This window comes from Vulpes vulpes, chromosome 13, assembly GCF_048418805.1.
Source record: "Vulpes vulpes isolate BD-2025 chromosome 13, VulVul3, whole genome shotgun sequence".
Lineage (NCBI taxonomy): Eukaryota > Metazoa > Chordata > Mammalia > Carnivora > Canidae > Vulpes > Vulpes vulpes.
The window spans coordinates 129,198,283-129,210,423 of record NC_132792.1 but is presented as its reverse complement, the minus strand read 5'-3'; positions in this window follow the sequence as shown (position 1 = coordinate 129,210,423).

The window sequence follows — 12,141 nt, the reverse complement described above, 5'->3', positions numbered from 1 at the left end:
TTACAAAGCTCATAAAATACAGATGGCAAAACAGAGATGCCCTTTTATTAATGCACATTTAGATTTATGTCCACCAAGGTGACTAGGTACCTCTGACCCTTGACCTATAAATTCTGTCTCTAGGGGAAATCTACTGGGGAAGATCATTTATAATCATGAAGCATTCCAGGTGAGTGCGGAGTCAGAGAGGGATTGGCGAGGAGAGTCACCTGTTCTTGGCAGCGGCTGAGCTAGCCTGAGGCCGCTGTCTCCAAGGAGCATCCACGAGCAGGTTAGAATGAGAATGGGACAGCTTTGTGAATGTGCTGTGCTGGGAGGGCTTCCCCCCATGCTCGCTTTTGTCACTCTTATTTTCTTCTGCCTATAACATCACTTCTTAAGTGAAGCAAACCAACTTTCCAAAAGCCGATATACCAGTTTGCTGAAAGTCAGGTCCTGAATCCTCAATTTGCAGAGTGAACCACTTACCAAAGTATTGATTCTCCAAAACCTTGCTTCTGCTACCTATTCATGGAGCTCATTGCAGATGGATTGTATGACGTCGCTTCAGTTGTCTCTGAGGCATCACTCTCCGTGTCTGTTTGGTATGGCTCATGGGAGCTGCTTCAGCCAGCAATTTTACTGAGAGTTTGTCAGCCTGACCCGGTTGAATGTTGGCCTTATGTTTTTTACTTTTAGATCTCCACTGCACAGCATTTTATATGTTAACAGGTGAGCTCACTCTGCACACAGCCTCATGCCTTCTCTTGTTTTGAGGCTTCAAGCATAACTTGAATTTTATAGGCCACACACCAAAAGTTATATATAGAACTTGTTTCAGGAAAAGAAAATTCTAGTTTCCGTATTTGTTATAGATACGCAAAATTAACAAGTAGACAAAAATTTTTGTTCAAAAGACTGATAAAGTCAGCAAAAATAGGGAAGGGAAAACTGGCATAAAACTGTGTTTAAAGGGCAAACCATTCTTCCACATATACATTAAAGTGAAAGGAGTCTGAAATCTGAAACATGCACAATATATTTGTTTGAGCTTATTCACAAGGCCATGATTAAGGATAATAGGAAAGACAATGGGCTAAATATAGTTGCAGAGAGAAACCTACCTTATTATTTATCAATCCTTGACATTGAAGATGTGCCCACTGCATGAAATCTCAAATGTACAAAATCGTCTTGTTACATAATGACATAGACCCAAAGTGCCAAATTCACTAGCAGTTGGCCAGCCTCAGTGCCACACCTGTAGCAAACTGACTTGGACTGAAATCACTCTGATGAGCTCATCTAGAGGCCTAAGGTTTCAGGTACCAGATTTGGCAGTCTGGGGTAAATTAATCATTCAGCAAATTAATTTTCAACATGTTGGCTTTTGAGGAATTGGTCACTGAGTGACTTATCTTTTGGTGAATTGATGTTTGATGAATTGATTTTCATCAAGTTTACCTAAAGTTGTTTGGATTTATTACTACCGTTATTTAGGTTAGCATTAAATCTCTAGTCTTAGGTACTTCTAGCTCTTTAAGATGACTTAGCAAATCCCCGATTGAATCCTACTATGTTGATTTTATAGTTTGGTCTAAGGGCAAGCATAGTTTTAGTTTCTTGGGAAACATGTCACCAACATGTGCCTGTACTGTTTATCAGGTTTTGGGCCTCTGTTTCCAGGATGCTACTGAATTATTCATACCATACATGGAGTTAGGGCATGGGATCTTCTTGCAAATAGTTTCCTGAGGTCTCCCCAGACATCAATTCTCAGTGATGGTCACACCACTGGGAGAATTATCGGAATTAATGGAAGCAGTTTTGTTTGTCACAGACTGGAGGGTACCACTGACATTTTAGGGAGGGGACCAAGGATGCTGAGCTTCCTGAAATGCACAAGGTAATCCTCCCTTACAGCAGCTGTTCTGGGTCTTATATGACTTTGGGAAATTGCACTAGATGTTTGAAAATCCTACAGATAATTCTCTGAGCCTAGAATGTAACTGTGAGTCAAAGGAAGATGATACTATGTTTTGTTTAGCACTTTACCTAAAGTTATTCACAATTTTGTAAATGGATGTTTCTGACAGTAATATTTATTCTGATATTAACTCACCAATTTTAACCACACCTATATCAATCTTTGTAGCTGTTGTGCTCATGATGATTTTAAGTGAAGGTGCAAGCATCTGGCTCTTTGCTATGTCCTCCAGGGTATTCGTGTGCTAGGATCATATTTTTTTTAAAGATTTTATTTATTTATTCATGAGAGACACACAGAGAGAGGCAGAGACATAGGCAGAAGGAGACGCAGCCTCCTTGCAGGTAGCCCAATGTGGGACTCGATCCCAGGACCGAGGGTTGTGACCTAAGCCAAAGGCAGATGCTCAACCACTGAGCCACCCAGATGCCCCTAGGATCACATATTTAAACACATTTTATTTATGATTACTTTCTTTTTATTTTTACTTTATATTATAGGTAGGAGATCATATTGATTTTTTCCAAAAATGTGTGTAGGTAGGTTATATTATCTAAGAATTCTATTTGCAGAGAGTAAAAGGGATATTAAGAAATATTTCTCCTAAAAAGGAAGCATCGTGTCCAAGAGGGCTGTTCCCAACTTTCCTTCTCCCTGCACTGCTCTATTTTCAGGCCCGGGCCCTCCGTTCTCTCTAATTGTGCTCTGGGGGCAGAAGGAGCCTTGTAGTCAGCCTAGGCTTTGAGGCAACAACAACCTCCAAGATGAGCTGCCCTCACCAGAGTCCTCAGTGGCTCCCAGGTCGGGGATTTCCTGTGTTACAAGATGAAACATCTTTCCCCACCACCCACCTGCCACCACTCCTCATCACAGCTCCACATCTGGTGCTTTTACCGTGAAAACACTTCTTTCCCACTGGTAAAGCCTCAAAATAGAGATGACATGCTCCAAGAAAATGCCAAAAGCCTGGTGGAGCCCAGTGTTATCTCTACATTGGACTTGCAGCAAAAAACCACAGTATCTCTCAAACATTCCTGTCTCTTTAGAAACATGTCACCTGTGAGGAGTAAGAGGAGTAACTGACTTAATGCTTCAGCATTATCACCTGATATGATTAGGTTAGCCATGCTGTACGCAAAGGGGGGCAGGCCTCTTCGGGAACCGGGCCCTGGTGTGGGAAGGGAGGACAGAACAGGCCTTGGGTCTGGTCAAGAGACTCATTTGGTGTGGGCCTCACAGGAGTCACCTGGAGGGGGCAGGAGTACAGCTTTTCTCAGGGGTGGTCTTGAGATATGCCACTGACAGGGAAGAAGAGAGACAATTTCCCACAGGAACGTGCCTGCCATTACTGCCACGGTGATGTCAGATGGAGCTTGCAATAAGGACAGCAGGAAGGAAATGAAACCAGTAGTCATCTCTGTTGGTGGAATTGGCCATTATTTTTATTCTCTTCCTTTCCCTCTTCTATGTTTCATAGAAAACAATGAGTAAATAGTTGGGCGCCACAGTCACACTGCCTGGGTGTGCGTCCCACAGCTACCACTCAGGAACTGCGATCTGACACACATGACTTACCTGTCTGAGTTTGTTTCCTCAGATGCAAAATGGGAAAATAATAGAACTGACTCCACAGAGCAGGTGAAAAGATTCAGTGAACTAGCACAGAGTGCTGTGGTGCTCGGTAGCGAAAACAACTCCAGTGCCTGTAATTTTGGAAGAGCGGGTTTTTTGTGGGTTGATCTGGACCAGCCATGCCTTGAGTGGAGCCTTCAGTGGCGGTCACTACCTATTTCACCACTGTGGGGCGACACGGGCATCCTGATAGGGTCTTTTGCCCTGAAAAAGCAAATACATGGACTAGCCCAGCACAGAGAGCCCAGGAAGTGGTGGAAGAAGCAAAGCAGGACTGAGTGGCTGCTGGCCTAGAGGCAGGTCATCCAGGAGAGAAATGGCCACCATGGTGACCAGGGCTGGCCTTGCCCAGGGAAGTTGATCATCGCTTCCCCTTCAGCACCACCCCCTGCTACCAACCTTGTTTCTTTGAAGGTAATGGTATTGTGGACCAGTCAGAGTATTTCTTACATGACACTTTCCCCTTACCTTCCATTAATTCCTGACACAAATCTTAACTATAAATTGCCTGAATTTATTTTTATTTTTTAAAAAGGATTTATTTATTTATTTGAGACAGAGAATGTGAACGAGCAAGAGGGAGGAGCAGAGGGAGACAGAGAAGAAGACTCATCGCGGAGCAGGGAGCCTAATGAGGGACTTGACCCTGGGATCACAACCTGACCAAAAGGAAGACGCCCAGCCAGCTGAGTCACACAGCTGGTACCATTTACCACTTTAACTTTAATTCCAGCAACTTTAACTTTGGTGATTTTTTTCTTTCTCCATTAACCAACCAATATTTACCCAGGGTGGGTTACATACATACTGGACAACAATCAAGTCCTATGGATGGCCAGCACAGGCTCTCATGGCTACTGCAAGCATGCCAAATGTTGATTTGGGGCAGCAAGAAAGGAAACTTGCTTCCTATTGGGAAAATCAGCAGCGCCTGTGCTACTAATTCCTGAGGCTTGAGACCTTGAGTATATTCTGGGCCCCCAGGGCTTTGTGAATATGGCGGTGATGGGGTGGGTGGGTGGCAGTTTGGATCTGCATGAAGAATACTGAAGTGCCTCCTGGCTTAGTTGTCTAGAACCCTCCTACCTTTCTGACTTAATTCTGTTTTATCTTCAAACTTCTCATAGAACCTTCTTTCTACCACTTTCCCTTAACTAAAAGCTGATCCCAATTCAAGGACTTGTTTTCTTCACTATTCTTCTTCTAATCTTATACTCTTTACATTGTAGGACCTGGAAATTCAAATTTGTAGTTCACTGGAAGTACAGAAGTCTTTAGGAGCTTGATTCCTATTAACCAAATTTACAGAAGATTGATGTATAAATCTGTAGTACCAATTTTTCCTTTGCAAATGGAGATACACCTAACCAGTGAGCCCTAGGCATCCTGCTTGGCATATAGGGCATTAGAAATAGTGTTTCACTGTTAGCAACAGAAATCTGGGGTAGTAGTGGTTTAAAGAAGATAGAAGTTCATTTTTCTCTCATGTAAATGTGGGCAATTAAGGGCTGGTATGCTGGCTCTGTAGAGTCATCAGTGGTCTTGACTCCTTTAATAAGCCATCTTTTCTGCATAGTTTCCATTTAGAAGGTCACTCAAGGTCACCAGTTGGACATTGCCTTTCCAATCATTGAACCCACTGTTCTGGCAGGAAGGAATGGAATGGCAAGGCCAATGGGGACTCCCAACTGATTCAAATATCATTTTTATGGGGCTTTCCCCAAGGGTTTCCAATATCTTAGAAACCAGAATTTAGTCACAGAGTTAACCTAATCTCTTTAAAGGAGCTAGGGATTTCAGCACGCCTCCTCTTCCCAAAATCATAATTATGTTATAAATAAAGGGACAGAAAGGATATTGGATAGACAACTAGCAATCTCTGCCATTACTGGGGAAACAGGGTCAGATTTTTTTTTCTTTAAGATTTTATTTATTTGAGAGAGAGAGGGAACAGGAGTGCGGGGAGGGGTAGAGGGAGAAGTAGGCTCCCTGCTGAGCAGGGAGTCCAAAAGGGCTCAATCCCAGGACCCTGAGATTATGATCTGAGCCGAAGCCAGACATTTAACTGTGAGCCACCCAGGACCCCAAGGATCAGACTATTTCAAAGCAGCCATAGAATCAGAGATTAGCCAGTTAGGTACTCTTTCTTCAGGAATATTTCATTTAGGCTATGGAAAAGATGGATGAGCACCAAGCCCCACATAGGGGCATTCACTTCTGGAATTCAGTGTCCATTCCTTTTTGTGGGACTGAATAAACACTGATAAAGTGTTCATAACATTCTTCCCCCATACAGTCCATGCAAAACACACTACAGTGGGACTGAGCAGCTTACACTGGTGCTGCTCACATTTCCACTGAGACACCCGTATCGGATATGAATAGAATGTTGATCCTGAACAAGCTCCTGAAGTTTCCTCTCTGGCTGATAATTTCACTCTAGGAAAGGGAGAAAAAAAGCAGAGGCTCTTCCTCTATGCCGTTTAACTATGAGACCAGAAAGTAGGGAGTAAAGAGAAACCAAGAAGACATAGCAGGGGTTCTGGGAAGAGAAGGTGCTGGAGAATTCTGGCTTCTTGGGATATGCTGACAAGAGGAACACACTAAGGTCCTTTAGATGGAAACTGGGTAGATGGAAACTGGGTAGTGGCTCAGAGCTTTTGTTCACTCAATTGAGGTAGGTGTGACATAACTGGTAGCTAGAAGCCCGGGCTATAGGTCCCAGAAGTTTGTACCCAGGATGGATGTCCTGTCATTTCTGTTGTCCTGAGTGGGTGCTCTACCTGTCTTTTAAGTACTCTGAACTCTGCCTTGACATACAGTTTTTACTTAATATTACATCAAATTTTCTTTGGCTGTTATCCACATTGCCAATTTCTGCTTCAATTTCAGAATATTTTAAGCTTAATGCCTTCTGGACCAGCCTCTTAGGTATTGAATGGAGGTAAATTGGGAACTTGGCACACCCATATAAATACACACTGATAATTATTACAGAGAACATCTTACTCTTATACCACAATTCCACAGCAACTTCCCATGGCAAAGTGAATAAAGGCATCCTCTTGGAGTCTAGGGTGTAGTTTAATTAGCCTACTGCTATCAAGAGTAATATCTTTTAGTAATTTGTTTTATCTTGAAAATGGATACAAATTACATTTTACTCCTTGGCATTGCTGTATTTATATTAATTTATTTTTTAAAGATTTATTTATTTATTTGAGAGAGAGAGAGAGAGAGAGAGAGAAAGAGAGCAAGCACATTCATAAGTGTGGGGAGGGCAGAGGGAGAGGGGGAAGGAGAGAGACAGAGAGAGAGAGAGAGAGGCAGACTCCTCTCTGCTGAGTGTGGAGCTGGGCCTGGGGCTTGATCTCACAACTCTGAGATCACAACCTGAGCCAAAACCAGAGTCAGATGCTTAACCAACTGCACCATCCCGGCACCCCTATATTAACATTTTTAGCTCAATAGTCTAGTAGTATTGATATTCCATGAAATAGGAAGAATGACTTTTCCATAATATTTATGTACTTCTAGGGTATGCATGGTCTAAAATGTGCTATTTATTTATTTATTTATTTATTTATTTATTTATTTATGAGAGAGAGTGTGCTCATGAGCACTAACAGCGGGAGGGATAGAGGGAGACGGAGAAGAAGAGAAGCAGAACCCCTGGTGAGTGCAGAGCTCTACGCTGGGCTCCAGCTAAAGACCCTGAGATCATGACCTGAGCTGAAGTCAGGAGTCTGATGCTTAATCAACTGAGCCACCCAGGTGCCCCCCAATTTGAGCTCTCTTTGGTTACCTTTTGGTATTGAGTTATGATTCCCTTGACTGGATTAGGACATTTCCCAATATTTCCTGCAGGAACATAGTCATTTCTGGTGATGGTAAATCCTCTTATTGTGTTTTATTTAATTATTAAATTATGTTGTATAGTGGTGATTTATACTTACAAAAATAGATGTTCTATTTAAAGATTGTCTTGTTAATTTTTATACCCTACATACTTCATTCCTATGGAGTCACTGGCAAAATTTTTCTGTGAAGGGCAAAATTGCAAACACTTTGGCTTTGTGGGCTATCCAGTTTGTATTAAAATTACTCAACTCTGTGGGTGTCTGGGTGGCTCAGTCGGTTAAGTGTCTGACTCTTGGTTTTGGCTCAGGTCATGATCTCATGGGTCATGGGCTCAAACCCCCATGAGGTTCCATGCTCAGCAGGGAGTCTGCTTGAGGATTCTCTCCTTCTGTTCCTCCCCCTACTTGTGCATGCACACATTCTCAAGTGCTGTCTCTCAAGTAAATAAATAAATATTTTTTAAAAAGCCAAACAACTCAGCTCTGTGGTTGTATTGTGAAAACATCCATAGAGAATAAATAAATGGGTTGGGTGTGGATATGTTTCAACAAGATTTTCTTTGCAAAAACAGGCAGTAGGTGGGGTTTGGACCTATTTTATTGATTCCTGCTCTACACCCTATAGAAATTGAATATTGACAAAAATTTGCTCACATATTCAGCCACAAAAAATTTTTAAAAGCCACCCAAATGATTGGAAATTCTTAAGTGCTCTCTTAAGTAATTCCTGGGTCAAAGAAAAAAAACCAAAATTATAATTGCAAAATATTTAGGAATCATGGCAATAAAAATAACAACTAGCAAAACTTAGGGGGGATAGTCAAAGCTATATTCAGAGTCAGCTTTGTGGCCTTTAAGAAATTTAATATAAATATAAGTTAGTATATATTTATATTAAATACATTATATATTTATTTAAAAATAAATGTAAATGGGGTGCCTGGGTGGCTTAGTCAGTTGAGCATCTAACTCTTGATTTCTGCTCAGATCATGATCTCAGGGTTATGGTATCAAGCCGGCATAGAGCTCCATGCTTCTTGGAGAGTCTGTTTGAGATTCTTCCCCTCAGCCTCTCCCCTGTTCACACACACTCTCTCTCAATTAATAAATAAATTTAAAAATAAGTGTAAATAAAAAAATAAGTGCACCAAGTGTTCTATTCAAGATGTTAGCAAAAGAACAGTAGAACAAACCCAAGGAAAGTAGAGATATACAATTAATAAAGATAAAAGCAAACACTCACAAATTAGAAAAATAATAGTAAAATACAGTGTCTTTATTTTTATTTTTTATTTATTCATGAGAGACACAGAGAGAGAGAGAGAGGCAGAGACATAGGCAGAGGGAGAAGCAGGCTCCATGCAGGGAGCCCGATGTGGGACTTGATCTCAGGACTCAAGGATCACACCCTGGGCTGAAGGCAGGCGCCAAACTGCTGAGCCATTCAGGCATCCCTAAAATACAGTTTCTTTTGACAAGATACAAGGAAATAGATAATCTACTATCTAATCTAAATCAAAATGAATAAACAGATATAAAACATTAGGAACGAGGAAGAATATAGTCATAAATACAGCAGAAATGTTGAAGATTTGTGAGTATGCTTCATATAATACATTTGAAAATTTGCATTAAACAATTTTCTAGGAAAATATAAACAATTAAAACTTCCTCAAAAATATGTAGAAACTAATAAGCCAAAGCCCATGGAAGAACCACTTTCAATGCTGTATAAAATAACTAGATGGAAGATCACCAAGGAAATAGAAAATTTAACACTGTAAGCCCATAGACTGAATGGCCATTTACAGAACTCTATAGCCCACAAAGGCACAGGATACTCATTCTTCTCAAGAGCACTTCACCCAGTTAGACCATGTGCTAGCTTATAAAACAAGAGTCAGTAAATTTTAAAAGATCAAAATTATACTAAGTATGCTCTCTGATGAAATGGAATTAAATTAGACATCAGTAACAGATGGGCACAGGAAGAAATTAAACAACACACTCCTTTGTAAGAAATCCATGGTTCAAAGACAAAATCACAAGGGAAATTAGAAAATACTTTGAGATGAATGAAAATGAAAACACGACATTCAAAATTTTGGGATGGGGGGATCCCTGGGTGGCGCAGCGGTTTGGCGCCTGCCTTTGGCCCAGGGCGCGATCCTGGAGACCCGGGATTGAATCCCACGTCGGGCTCCGGGTGCATGGAGCCTGCTTCTCCCTCTGCCTGTGTCTCTGCCTCTCTCTCTATCTCTCTGTGACTATCATAAATAAATTAAAAAAAAATTAAAAAAAAATTTTGGGATGCAGCTAAAGCAGTGCCTAGAGGAAAATTTATAACTGTAAACACCTGTTTTAAAAAAAAATGACTTCAGGGCAGCCCGGGTGGCTCAGCAGCTCAGCGGTTACCACCGCCTTCAGCCCAGGGAGTGATCCTGGAGACCTGGGATCGAGTCCCACGTGGGGCTCCCTGCATGGAGCCTTCTTCTCCCTCTGCCTGTGTCTCTGCCTCTCTCTCTCTCTCTCTCTTTCTCTATGTCTCTCATGAATAAATAAATAAAATCTTTAAAAAAAATGACTTTAAGTCAATAATCCTACCCTCCACCATAAAAAACTAGAAAAGAAGAGCAAAGTAAACACAGACAAGTAGAGGAAGCAAATAACTACTAGTAGAGCAGAAATAATTAAAATAGAATAGAAAAATATTAGTCAATAAGGAGTTGGTTGTTTGAAACGAATGACTAGTAACAAATCTTTAGCTAGATTAGGCAAGAAGGAAGAGAGAAGACAGAACTTATTAATCGCAAAGATGAAGAAGGGGACGTCATTACCAACCTTACAAAAATAAAAAATATTGTAAGGAAATAGTATGAACATCTGTGCATATAAATATATAGTTACATATACAAACCATTTGTATGAATTACTGAATAGGAAAGGGTTTTCAAAGCAGAAACCATAAAGACAAAGACTAAAATTTTTGACTATCTGAAAACATAAAATGTCTGTATATCTGAAAAATAGCATTAATAAAACTACAAGAAAATAAACCGAGGAAATGATTTGCAATATATAGGACAGAGTCAAAATGCATTAATACTACCGACTATATGTAAATTAGTCAGATCAATACCCCAAAATGAAAAGGGCACAGCAACTGCTAATGAAGCAACTTTTAAATTATGAAACACCAAGAGTCAGAAAACAGAAAAAAGTCAAATTCAGTAGCAATATATAAAAAAAGCAAAGCAAAACAATGAGGTGGTATTTTATTATGTGATTTGGGGCAAGCTACTTATATGTCTATACTTTTCTTCTTTAAGATATTTAATTTTTATCAAAGTAATAGATGTGTGTTGCTTTACATGTACATCATTTCTAAGGTGAAATAAAATGACAAAGCTGATAACAAAAGTCAGCAGACTCTGGGTCTGCTCTCCTCACTTCCGATTTTTGCCTTCTGGAACCATCTTCAGCTGTTTCTTCTAGCAAACACGCCATGTGGCCTAAAGGCATAAAAAGCCATTGCTTAAGAACTGAAGCAATGTCCTGAATGAAATGCAACTGAAGCTGTGTCCTGAATGAAATGCCAGATTTCTTCTAAGGCTGAGAGAGGATGAGGGCACTCAGAGAAGACAGAGGGTCTGCAGGGAGTGCCCATCTGCAGGAGGGTGTGTAGGTGGGGAGCTGTGGGGGGCATGGGCGTGGCCAAGGAGGTGCCAAGCATCCAGGGGATGATGGTGCAGAGAAGGTGTGGCCAGGGTGGCTGACATGTGAGCATAATCAGATGAAAAACGAGATCGGGGCAGTTGGGTCTTAGTTCCCAGTCTCTGAGAGCAATACACCATGGGCTTGGACTAGAAGATAAGTCTCACTCAGGCTGACAAGGCCCTAAAAATGGCACACTCTTGCAAGATCTAGGAAAGCACTAGCTCGATGCCTAGCATACAACAAGCATTTCATAACCACAGCCATCATGAACATCACATTGTTATATTGGAAAAGATAAGTGTATTTGCAATATCCAGCACAGGTAGGAGCTTGATACTGATGCTGATACCAAATATATACAATCTTCCTAGAAGGCAGTTGGCTATATGCTACAAAGAGGTTTTTGGTTTTTAAGTATGTATGTACTGAGGTAAGAACTTCATAGGATTTCATTTTTTTCTTTTAATATTTATTTATTTTAGAGAAAGAGAGTGAACAAGAGAGCCAGGTAGTGGTAGAAGGAGGAGAGAGAGAATCTCAAGCAGACTCCCTGTTGAGCGTGGAGCCAGATGTGGGGCCTGATCTCACCATCCTGAGATCTTGATCTCAGCCGAAAGCAAGAGTTCTTTGCTCAACTGACTGAGCCACCCAGGTACCCCAGGGGTTTATTCTGAAGAAATAACTGAGCAGATACACAACCATGCGTGTATAAGGTGATTCATCTCAGGAATCTAGGGAAAATTAGAAAACATAATTGTTTGGTAATAAAGATCTATAAAATGAATGAGGCAGCTCCAAGACAGAATACTATGAGGTTGTTAAAAATCACATTTTAGGGAAATATCTTGAATGGAAAACTATTTAGTGAAAATTAGTTTAAAAATGCACAATATGTCAGATACATTAAAAATATGTATTTATATACATGTAAAAATATTAACAGTGAACTCTGATTATAGATAGGTT